This window comes from Mesoplodon mirus, assembly GCF_964341445.2.
Source record: "Mesoplodon mirus genome assembly, chromosome: 2".
In the NCBI taxonomy this organism is placed as follows: Eukaryota; Metazoa; Chordata; class Mammalia; order Artiodactyla; family Ziphiidae; genus Mesoplodon; species Mesoplodon mirus.
In genome coordinates this window covers 20,284,924-20,298,368 of record NC_138977.1, presented here as the reverse complement: position 1 = coordinate 20,298,368, position 13,445 = coordinate 20,284,924, and positions in this window count along the sequence as shown.

The window sequence follows — 13,445 nt, the reverse complement described above, 5'->3', positions numbered from 1 at the left end:
ATCAGATTCCTAGCTGCCATGTATTTTACTGCCCTGCTTTCCCAAGTGTGCCACTATCTGAACCAAGATGGGCACACAAATTCTACCAACAGGGCTACATCCCAGGCAGTAGAGAAATGGAAGGGGAGGCAAAGGGCATGCACCCTCTCTTTAAGGTTTTCCAGAACTTCCACAGAACACGTCTCTTTACATCGTGTTGGACAAATATTAAGTGGTCATAAGTAGTTTCAAAGGCTCTAGGAGTATGTTTTCCCAGAAACGATTGGGGTTCTGTTATCAAGAAAGAAGGAGAGAATGAGAGTGTGGGTGTGGACCATTAGCAGTCTGTTCCATATGGTGGCTATAATGAAAACAGAGAGAGTAGAACAAATATGAGCCGCCTTTTAGAAGTCTTGAGCACCCAGTTCTGATTAGATGAGCTCCACTATATCTCATTTTATAAATGAAAAAATGAGGTCAGTTAGAATGAATATCTGTACCTACACACTTGCTTATTTCCTGTCACCCTAATAACATGAGGCTCATTCTGGTCAACAAATGATTTCATTTATGTTGACATTTTCAACAAATTTCATTTGAACTAAAACTTAATGAGGAATTCATAAAACATCCTCAAAATGCTTAAGCAGTTTGGACAGTGTAAATATTTAAGACAAATATATCCAAATATATAAACACTGACTGTCTCATCTTTCTCATAGATAAATCCAAACATATCAAGGGGGGCAGTGAAAAGTCAGCTATCTTTGCTCAGATGTTGTTTAGCATATCCCCAGATGCAGTGGAAAACATTTTGGGGGTGTTCTTTCCTTTCGGTTAATCCTTTTTTTTTTTTTTTTTTTGGTACGCGGGGCCAGTCACTGCTGTGGCTTCTCCCGTTGCGGAGCACAGGCTCCGGATGCGCAGGCTCAGCGGCCATGGCTCACGGGCCCAGCCGCTCTGCGGCATATGGGATCCTCCCGGACTAGAGCATGAACCCGTGTCCCCTGCATTGGCAGGCGGATTCTCAACCACTGCGCCACCAGGGAAGCCCCTCGGTTAATCCTTTTTATCATTGTATAATGTTTCAAAATTTGGAGATATAATCCTGCTAATAGAAAATGTGCCTAATTAAAATCTCATCCACATAAACATGTTTTGCTCACAAAATTTTAAAGATGAAAGGCTGAAATATCACGTACTATTTGTGTGTTCTGTTATAACTTATTACAATTAAATAGCATTCTGTGCTTACAAAATATCTGTACAACGTGTAGAGGTTTATCTTCTGATCATGTCCTTTTTTTTTCCTTTTGGGCAAATTTGGAACTTTTGTTTAGTAATAACTTCTCATCTCAAATAGAAGCTTTTGTCAAAATTCTATCACATTGATGTACAGTAATGTAGTAACATAATCCATATTCATACAGACATAAAACCATGACAACATTAAAAATAAACCAAATAGGGCTTCCCTGGTGGCGCAGTGGTTGAGAGTCCGCCTGCCGATGCAGGGAACACGGGTTTGTGCCCCGGTCCAGGACGATCCCACATGCCGCGGAGCGGCTGGGCCCGTGAGCCATGGCCGCTGAGCCTGCGCGTCCGGAGCCTGTGCTCCGCAACGGGAGAGGCCACAATAGTGAGAGGCCCGCGTACAGCAAAAACAAACAAACAAACAAACAAACAAACAAACCAAATAACAATCAATTATGGAGCATTTATAGAAGTGTAGGCAGTGACCTTGGTACTTGACATGCATTATCTACTTGAAAATGATTGGTGATCATTTTCACATTTCATTGATGAGGAAACTAAATTAAAGCTATTAAGCGTTATATCCAAGAATATAAAGCTCACCGAATCAAACCAAGTCTCTGTGACTCAGGTCTTATCCCGTTCTAGATGGCATGCATATCTGCCTGCCTTCCCCTAATCTTGATGGACATTTGTCTTGATGGACATTACATTAATTAAAAAACCCAGAAAATATATATAAGGATATCTGGCTAATTTTTTTTCCCCGCTTTTATGGAAGGTGTGGGTTCACACCTTATCAAAAGTTCTTCACTTGAGGTCATTGACCCCAGTGGGTTCCAGAATATGCTTTGTGCCTATGAACTTCTTGAAATTTTATACATTTATTTAGGGAGAATGTTTATAGCCTTTATCAGATTCTTACAAGGATCTTTGATTACTAAACACCTAAAACTCTAGAAAAATCAATAAATATTCGTGAATGATCAAGATGACAAGCTGGTAAGAAACATGTTCATATATTCCTTTGAAACACGGCACTGCTCTTTTTAAGAAACTTGAGTGGGTGAGTGGGTGAGACTTGTTGAAATATATCCACTACTTTAAATTACTATGGGACAAAGGTCAAGTCAGTATTCACTAGAAGCCTGTTGCTCCATTGGGTGGTACTGGAGTGTGTGGTAAGAACACAGAGGTGTGAGGATTGAATTCTACTTGGACTCAGACTCTTCCCTCTCTGACTTTGGGGTAAGTTTCTTAATAATTCTTTCCTCAGTTAAAAAAAAATTTTGGATGATGGTATAAGCTCTGACTAAGCATTTGCAAATGAGATAATATATATACCAAACAAACAAACACAATTATCATTAACAGCAAATTGAATTTCTGAACTTCTCTACTTCATTCTAGGTTTTATAATGACAGAGTAAGCAAGTCATTTTACTGATCTGGGACCTCAGTTCCTCTTAGGAAAATAAGAATCCTCTCCTCTGCTCTGCTTCCCAGAAGCAGTGTGTGAATAACAATAACAATAAAGTGATATTTAAAGGCTATTTCTTCAGTGAAGCCGGCCTATCTGAAACAGAATCAAGTTCATTAATGCAACAATGAACTAGATGCCTAAACTAGATGCTTTTTAACTAGATGCTTAAACTAGAACTGGAATTGGAGTAGTAAACTAGATGCACTGAGTACTTTTAATTCAATAGTTAAATAAATTAAATAATTAGTTCAATAAATTTGCGTAATTCAATAATCCCTTCTTCCTTGACCATGATCCATTCTTCACCATCCGAAGTTATATAAGCTATCCATTTATTTCTTTGCCTGTTGTTTCTCTGCCCCATTATAATGGAAAATCTATGAAGTCAGGGTGTTTTTTGGTATCAGCAGTGTCTAGAATAGTGCCTGGAACACAGTAGGCACTAACAAATATTGTTGTATGGATGTTGGATAATTTACATGAACAAAATGCTTTGATACAATGAAGGAAAAATATTATCATTTACATGAAAAATTTTATTGCAATTACCTCTTTCCTTATTTCTCTGTTATTTGATTATTTTTCTCCTGTGGGCCTTTCCTTTCTTCCCAACTGTTAATGAGTGCTCCCTTAATTTCTTATTACTCCACCACAAATCTCCTCTTTCATCTCTGTTGGGCACTGTCATGTCACTGCTGCAAACATGACGCAGGAGCCAGAGCTGCGTGGTGACAATGGCTCAAGCTCTGTGGTCAGTCACGTGTGAGCTCCTCACTCAGCCACTAACTAGCTGTGTGTCCTCGGAAAACTTGATTAACGTTTTTAAGCCTTAGTCTTTTCTAACCTGTAAAATTTATTTTTCAGTTTAGAATAGAGCAAGAGAAAGAATATAGGAAAAAGGGAATCACAAAACTTACCTTGGCTAGACAGTGGGGATTAGAAAATCATAAAAAGGAGTGTTCACAGACTAACCTTGATGACAATTAGCAAAAGGAGTGAATTTTAAAGTCATGACATGGATCTCAGGTTTAAGTTTCAGCAGCAGCCTTTATAATAGAAAAAAGCTGTTATATCCATTAGTAACTACATCAATAAGCCCTTCTGTGGTTGTTCTTACTATTTGGACTTTAACAAATGCCTCAAATATGTGTGTTCTTCAGGGAACATTTGACTACATTCTGAAGCACCTCGGGAGCTCCTACGTGGGCAGACACAGATTGCTGGGGCCAGATGGGCCCGTGGACTATAAGTATAGTGGCATACTAACACACCTTCTCAGACTAGTTCTTCCATCCAAAAACTCCTACTTGGTGCACATTCCTCCTTTAAACCACAGCACATAAATCATTCCATGCTGAGAGCTCTAAACTTACTCAATAGGAAGGTGAAGTATGAAGATATGTGGGATAATTCTGGGAGAAAATCAAGTTATTATAGATGCTATTTTAGTAAACTTTGATGGGAACAGAAAGTCCAAAAGTCAATTGTGTGCCAAGGTGGAGTTAATTTCTCACTTTGGAATACTAATTAAACATATCTTATTGAAGTCTTTTGGGATGACGGGTCCTAAAATGGTGGAGGCGTGTGAGGGGTAGAATTAAAAAGGGTTAGGAAAATGTTACCAGTATTGGATGAGTCTGTGAAATTGATCTTCCTACAGGAGTTGTGATGTGATGCCCATTTTCCCATGACTTCACAGATTTTAACAGGACTGATGACAAAAGAAAATGGTCTTTTTTATTTTTTGACCTATTTTGCTATCATGATGTTTACACTTGGGCCTTGATTCAGTTGGTCTTAATGGAAAACAATTTAAGAAGCAATGAAGTTAAGTTGTTTGCTTATTAGGGCAAAAAGGATGCTGCACTTATCTGCATACATATTTATACCTCTATAGGTAATTTGTCTCAAAATGATAGTAAAATTGTAATTGGTTTGGATTGCCAAAATTTAAGTCTATGCCATTTTTGTCATAGAGTGGTGGAAAAAGGCTGCAAGGTCTGTTGAAATTTGAGAGTATACCAGTTAATTTGGATGCATTGCCCGTTTCTTCTCATCATCTGTATACATTAATGGTGCATACAAACACCTGTGACTCTTGTCTCTCTGTTTTTTGTGGGACAAGCTTGAATTGCCTGGTTGTTAACATTTCCAGGAGTAGACCTTAACCAATGCTGGATAGGAGTTGGTGGATAAATACCCCAGCATTCTTTCCCCTTGGGTGGGATAACTATGACGCTTACATTATTGGGTCTCCCAGAAGTCCCCAACAGGACTGAGCCCTAGCTGTGCAGCACACTGTGATAATCTGCTCATTGACAACCTACCCATTACACATTCCGTATAAACTTCCTTTCCTGGCTCACTCCTCTACCCCAGTACTTACGCTTCGTGGGATCACTTATCAAATAAACTACTGATATTTCACTCAGATAATTATCTTTAGCTCTCCCCCCAGAGGGATCCTAACTGAAGACACGGAGTCATAAAAAGATGCAGAAGCATTGTGGATAGGATTTCAGAAAGAGTAACTTACGGATAAGGGTAGACCATTTCATTTGTTCATTTATTCATTCATTCACTTTCTCATTCATCATTTACTTGAAAAGAGTCTGTAATGCTACCATAATTAAGGTAGACCTTGTAATGACTAATAATACTTCACTCTCATTCATGGGAAGCTCACGGTTAACAAAATATCTGGCCTTTAAAGGCTTTAAAAGGCTGACACTATTACAATGTTTTCCCCTGTGCTAGGAACCAAACTCTAAATTGACAAGATGGAATAAGGGGGATTTGCTAATTCTTCCTTTACAAATAATGGAGGTTTTAAACATAAGCACAGGGCAGAGCTAAAACAGGACCCTGTCTGTGTAGACTACCATTTTTGTTTCATATGCAAAGGGAAATCATTGCCATATGGACTCTCTACACCCAGCTCATAAGGGTGGCATTAGTGAACTCTTTTTTTGTGGATTTCCTGGATTTAAGATGCTCCATAAGTACAAGGCGTTATGTTCTCAAGTCTTACTATATTTTTTTCCGTAAAAAATCACACAGGTTTTGTTTAAACTGGTATGTAGGAGGTTTTAGAAAACACATTTTATTCCCACTCTCTTGTTCTGTTCCCTCAGTACCATCTGGTATAAGGGAGCGCCTCCTTAATTGACACTAATGACTGGGAGATCCATTGCAAATTACTGAATTTTTCAGATTAGCAAACATGATTATAAAAATCAAGGAGTCTGCGTTGAACTAATGTACTTTGTTGAGAACTAAGAAAAAAAATTTAAACACATTATTAGAGCTTAATCTTCTAATATAAATAGATACTTTATAGGGGTTGACTGTGCCATTAGGGAACACAGGAACATAATGCTCTGTGGAAAAAATCAGTTGCAATCTGAAAAGAAAATGTCCTCATGCTTTATGCTTTTTCTGAACGTTACCAATATTCACACTACACATGAACTAAGAGTAAGTTAGAGTCGCCCCATAAGAATCTTAGAGGTCATCTTGTACCATTTGTTCTGATGTACGAAATGCAGAGAGATTATTTGTGCATGTGTGTCTCTTTATGTGGTGCCTTACTGCTTTATAATAACACTGCTTATGTTAATGGAAATTTTGTGGTTTGTAAACATTTTAAATGTCAGCTGTTGAGGCTCTTAACGCTTATTATTCCAATTCCCATTTCTGTGTTATCCTTGCTCTTTATCGGGCAACAAAATCTCTCGCTTCCTCCCACACACCAGTGTAAATAGTTTAACACACACAACCCATATTGCATACAACTTTCTTAGGCCCAGCTGTGTGTGCCTTCTGCATCCTTCAGGAATTCAATCATCAAGAGGGGTAAGGGGAGAAGGAAGGGAGGAGGAGAGAGAATGAATATAGAGGAGACAGTCACAGCATAGGTAAGTTAGAGATTTTTTTTCTACCTTTAAATATTGTCCTAAACAATACTGTGTATTATGAAGTAATAGTATTGCCAGCTTCTTTTCAAATAAAAAACTCTTTGAGATCAAGTTGAAGTTAGGTGTAGAACTTTGAGCTCCAGAGGTTGTTACTCTGACTGAGCTACTTGTCTGATAACAAGGAAACTAGGATGAAAAAGGCCCACTGCCATTTACCTCACTGTGATATAGTCAAAAGCCATAGAAGGAGCATGCCCAGGAGAGGTAGTCAAGAAGTCACCCCATGTTCCCTCTCCAGCTGGGAACTACACTATGAAACATCCTACCTTGCATGTGATATGAAGTTAACACTTCTGAAACTAGAAGCAAGAGGAACAAAGGATGTACATCTGATTGTGTGAATTAAGAGAAATAATGTCATTTAAACCAATAAGAACTTACTTAAGCCATTACTTATTTTTCTTAGTCTAGATTTCTTCTAGTAGGAACTCTTAATCCACATTTGATTTTTTAAAATAAGCTATCTTTCAAAATTAAAATTAAAGGGCTTCCCTGGTGGCGCAGTGGTTGGGAGTCTGCCTGCCGATGCAGGGGACACGGGTTCGTGCCCCGGTCTGGGAGGATCCCACGTGCCGCGGAGCGGCTGGGCCCGTGAGCCGTGGCCGCTGGGCCTGCGTGTCCGGAGACTGTGCTCCGCGGGGGGAGAGGCCACAGCAGTGAGAGGCCCGCGTACCGCAAAAAAAAAAAAAAAAAAAAAAAATTAAAAAGTATAAAAGCAATTAAAAAACTTTATTATGGAATGTTTATAATTCAATTAACAATATATTAAACTTACTGCAAGAAAAAAATTAAGATAGAATGCAAATGCATGGCACGGTTGTACCTTTTTCCTTAATGAATCTTTTGTAATCAAGTTCTGCTGGATTTTCTCATTTCTCATTGAGCAAGTTGGAAAAGATTAGATTATTTTAGTCTTAGGTATTATGTGGATTTAGCTTTTCCCCCCTTCATTGTAATTCTTTAGAGTACTTTCTCTAATGTTGTATTCTCTTTTCTGTTTTAAACACTGTTTTTAACAATTTTAAACACTGTCAACATTTTTGTTTGAAAGCTGTTCAGTAGTGAGAATGTCATGAAACTTGACTCTTAAAGGATTTTAGATTGTGAAATATAAGTGACTTAGTCACTGAATGGATTATGCTTATAATAACTAAAACATCAGAGATCAAATGTATAGGCTTAGATTTATTTAAATTAATCCAGGGAAATTTTTGATAAAAGTGCATCATTCATTTATGCTCCTTAAAAACAAACAAAATAAAGCAAAAGATAATTTTTGAGCACTTCATTTGTGCACATTTCTACAACAGTAGAAAAAAAATCAATCTGCATATGAATAGCTAGAATAATTTATTTTTTCCTATGGTTTTCTAGCACAAAATGTATCTACTTCATGGTGTCTTGACTTTTTTTTTTTTGAGTTTATATTCGTTCACCCCACTGAAAGAATTGAGAAAAACACAATACAAAAGAGGGGTTAATTGCCTAAGCTTGCATGAGTAATGCCTGACAGCCTGTGGTAACACTGAATTAACTGAATAGGAAACCAACTAAGAATTGGGTGATGCAGGCTTAAATAACTATGGTGGATAAGGATGTATAGCATATTTTCAGGAAAGAAAAAGGAATCAGTGATGCGCCAATCAGTACAAGGAAAAGTAAAAGACGTGGTGAATGGAGAGAAGCTCTAACCTCTTTTCCTAAGGAAAACGTTCTCTTGATATGAATAGATAAGTTGGTAAAAGAAGGAGCTGATGCTGAGTCTTGTCTTGGTGCTCCTGTCTGTCACCCCTACAGTTGAAACGCAGTCATTTCTAAGAACTTGAGAGATATACCCCAGGAGTCACCATAATGTTTACCCGCAGGGAGCTGGGCCCAACAAGTCCAGCAACCAAATTGGCTTAAAGACATTTCATCTCAAAAGGTCTCTGTCATGTTCAAAAAGAGCAAATCATCTTTAATCTACTGTTTAAATTGAAAGTGAAAGACAGTAGACATTAACCTGAGGTCTCCACTCCAGTCACATTGCAAAATTGCATTAAAATGCCCCGGGTAGAATGACAGTCTATAATAACACTCTGTGCTGCTGCTCTAAAATATTAATCATTCTCTTTGTAGGCCTGGAAGATGGTATGCAAGAAAAAAATATTATAACAAATGCAGGTGGTAAATAGGGACCTTCCCCTTGAGCCTTAGGAAATGTTCTAAGCAATGAGGAAAAATATTCAGACCAGAAAAAGACCCTAATTATTGTATAATCAGATTCCTCTGTACTTAGGCAACACGCATTGCTTCTATCTCACCCAGATTCTCTAATGTAAGTATATAGTATTCCCATTTCAAAGATAAAAACACTAAGACACATTTCCTTTTGCCATGGCTTCAGAAATTAATTTCTGAGGCAGGCTAATAACACCGAGCTCTTCAGTCTTAGGCTTTTGCTTATTCTGTCACTTCCTACGGCTTCTTTCTTTTCTTTTCTTTTTTTTTTTTGGTACGTGAGCCTCTCACTGTTGTGGCCTCTCCCGTTGTGGAGCACAGGCTCCGCAGCCATGGCCCACGGGCCCAGCCGCTACCGCGGCATGTGGGGTCTTCCCAGGCTGAGGCACGAACCCGTGTCCCCTGCATCGGCAGGCGGATTCTCAACCACTGCGCCACCAGGGAAGCCCCTGCTTCTTTCTTTTAATCAGTCATGAATCCTTCTAAAAAGGACTGTGTTCCAGTTAAAGATGTTCGCTTAAACAGCGTTGTTTCTGAAACCATGTGGGCATAAAATTGAGTCATGGTACAGGGTGAGGCATAGGATCTCACGGTGTCCAGGGGCAAAGGACCTGGGCACTTTGTGGGCTGTTGTGAGGCTCACTGGAGTCACAATCTGCTTACCAACTTAAGCAGCTTCTAGCGTTTGCGGTATCAGCCACTTTGACTATTGCCATCCATTCAGCATCTTCCAACACTCGCAAATCACTCCTGAAACAAAGGTAGAGAAGAGGAAGAAGCTTAACAGCACGTCACTTGAGTGCCTGGGCCTTCTCTAGCTTTGCGCCCTAATTTGTAATGACCCATTGTTACCTACCCTTTCAAGTAGGGCTCCAACAAGGGCCCTCCTGCCCGGTGTCACTCTCGCCAATAGACAGAGTTCGGTTCAGAAGCAAAGGACAGCGTTATTCTTTGATCAGAGAATGGAGAGGTGCGAGCTCACGCTCTAGCACATTGCTGTCCCCACAGGCAGAGATGCTTTCCCGGGTTCTCCTCCGCGGGGAGGGGGTGGAGCTCTCGGCGGGCACAGTCTCGCTGCTCACAGCACCTGCGCCTGCGCGCAGAGCTGACGCAGCGTCCCTGCGCACAGCCGGCCGCCGCCATCTTGGCTTGAGGTGGTGTGCGCCGCGGTTCTCCACACAGACGCCGAGGTGTGTCCCCGCGGCGGTTCTGCGCTGGGAAAGCCAGTCCGACGAGTCAGGTGCAAGGCCTCTGCACACGGCTCCCTACAGGCAAGTGAAACTAGACTAAGGACAAAAGAAGAGGTTAGACCTTATTTTATCGTTTAGATTCCATCTTATTTTTCCCGGAGACCTCAGTGGGCTTTGCCAGGAACATAGGCTCCAAACTTCCAGCTGCTTGTGGTGTAGAAGCAAGAATGTGGGCTGTAGTTTCACTGAAGTGGTTGCACTCGACAATTTTCTTAAACCCTCTGAGACTTATTTGCTTTATATGTGTTTTTACACATACTATAAAACCCAGTTCACAAGGCTGCTTTGAGGACTTCATATTATAATGCTCCTGGCACAGTCCCTGAGAGTGTGGAGCTCACTAAATGTTTGTTCTTTATTTGCAATAACTGTACCTGAGTCTGAACGTTTGTGGTGGTGGCAGAGTCTGTTCATTTTCAGACAAAATCTCCAGCTCCCAGAAAATTGCCTAGAACGTGACAGGAACTCAGGAGATAAGAGGTCTCATTTCGTAGCCTCGCCTCATTCACAGTGCTCCACACACACTGCCCTTTCCTCTTTCCCTTGAATCTTTCAAGCTCCTTGCCACATCTTTTGCATTTTACAGCTGCTCTTTTCTTTTCTGGAATGTCAGTTCCACAGCTCTAAATACTGTGGCAACCCCCCCTGAACTGGGGGGTTCAGGATGCTCACCATTATTCAAGTTCACCCATGTGTTCCCATTTCAGATCACAGTGTCCCGATATTTCCCAATCAATGCTCTAACCTTCAGTTGCTGAATCTCTTAGTTCAACTTACATTGAACTTCTTTAACTTGCACAATTAAATGTTGGGTCTTATATTCAGCAGGCTTGGCTCTGTTGGCTGTAAGGTATAAGTAATTTCTTTAGGTCTGCCATAGAATCTGATTTAAATAGAGTTTAAAGTCCCAATCTTGTCTTCTTTTTGTAAAGCTCTCTAGTGCAATAAGAAATATCTATCCTTCCTCACAGCTTTGAAAGTGACCATTACCACCACTTTACAACTGTAAAGTGTAACAACCATTTGATCTCTTAAGGTACTTACTTCAGTAGGCACTTTGTTACAAACAACTGCTTACAGTTTAATTTACCATGATGACTGAATACTGTGGATTGCTAGAATCTTATTTCACATTGACATGGAATCTAGCCTGCATTCAAACACATTGCCAACCAACCCAGTAATCTTCTCAGTCAAGATTCATACTGGAATAGAGCAACCAAACTAGGTATTTCAACAGAAGGAATTTAATAAGTTAATTGATTACACAGGTGTTGAAAGTCTGAATGAGAAATGGAACCCTTGGGTAAGATGATGATAATAACTGCAGAAAATAACTACTACATTTACAGGCAAGAGCTTGAGGTTTTCAGTACATAGACGATTAAGGGAAGGCATCATGTAGCTATAATTTAGAATTTCTTATGGGACGCCTGTCCAACTGCCAAGGATAGTGGTGAGTGGGGACAATGGAGCAGTTCTGGGAATGCTCAAGGCAGTAGAGGCTGGAACCAGCTCCTACTGTTGTGTTGAAATGTCCTGACTAGGGCATTTCTATCAGGAACAGTATGAAGAGAGGAAAAGAATAAATTCATTCTCCCCTCCTCTGCCTTCAAGTCCTACTACTATTGATAGAATGTAATGGGTTGCCATTTGACGAGAGTTTGCAGAGTCCCCGATACAGCATCAAAGGGGAGAGTACAGGAGGCCAGATTTGAAACTAAAGGTTGATAAATCAGTGACTGGCACGATTACCGGTTTTCTGTTTTCTTAGTTGGGGAGGGATATGTTCTCCAGCTTCTCATCTCTAGGGCTCCTTCCTCTGTTGTTAACACTAGGTGTTCAACAATATAGACATGTGTTCTTTGAGATCTGTGTCATCTGCTTCTCTCCCTACTTTTACATGGAACTTCTTTTTCCTTTGCACCAGTGTCTCCTTCCTGCTCAATGAAGTTTCTCTTTCCAGGAGTTTTTTTTCAAGATGGACTGAATCCTTTAAACCAGCTACATTTGGTTGGTTTCTAGAATTTATAGGGTCCAGACTGCCATGTACTGTCCACATTTTCCAGTGTCTCCTTTATTCACCTGTGAAATTTTGCATGCTGATCAGACTCTTTTTATTGGGGAAAGAGTATGGTTGATAGTTCCCTTCATGATGTCTCTGACTCTCGGCCAATGGGAATCTCTTTGGCTTCTTTCTGTGTCCTCCTGCATGGTTGCTGCTACGACACAGTCCTTTTGGCAGTTGTGCTTTGGCCTCACCTTCATATGTTGTTATTTTGAGAATACTCTATCATTGATCTTGCTGTAGAAGTTGTCTGTCGGATTTTTAAAAAATAGAAATATAGTTGATACCCCTATCTTACCCTTCACCCTTTCCCTCTCCCCACTGGTAACCTCTTGTTTGTTCTCTATATCTGTGAGTCAGTTTCTGTTTTGTTGTATTCATTCATTTGTCTTATTTTTTAGATTCCACTATAACTGATAACATACAGTATTTGTCTTTTTCTGTCTGACTTATTTCACTAAGCATAATACCTTCCAGGTTCATCCATATTGTTGCAAATGGCAAAATTTCATTCTTTTTAATGGCTGAGTAGTATTCCATTGCATGTATATATGTGTGTGTGTGTGTGTGTGTCTGTGTCTGTGTATATCTCACATCTTCCTTATCTAGTTATTTGTTGCTGGACACTTAGGTTGCTTTCATATCTTGGCAATTGTAAATAATGCTGCTATGAACATTGGGCTGCATGTATCTTTTCTTTTTTTATTGAGGTATAGTTGATCTATAATATTATATGTTTCAGGTGTACAATATAGGGATTCAATATTTAAAGGTTATGTTCCATTTATTGTTATTATAAAGTAGTGGCTATATTCCCTGTGTTGTACTGTATATCCTTGTATCATTTATTTTATACACAGTAGTTTGTACCTCTTAATCCCTTATACCTATCTTGCCCCTCCCCCCTTCCCTCTCTCTATTGGTAACCACTAGTTTGCTCTCTACATCTGTGAGTCTGTTTCTGTTTTGTTATGTTCACTAGTTTGTTGTATTTTTTTGATTCCACTATAAGTGATAACATACAATATTTGTATTTCTCTGACTTATTTCACTTAGTGTAATATCCTCCAAGTACATCCATGTTGTTGCAAGTAGCATTATTTCATTCTTTTTTATGGCTGAGTTGTAGTCCATTGTGTATATATACCACATCTTCTTTATTGATTCATCTGTTGACAGACACTTAGGTTGTTCCATATCTTGGCAATTGTTAC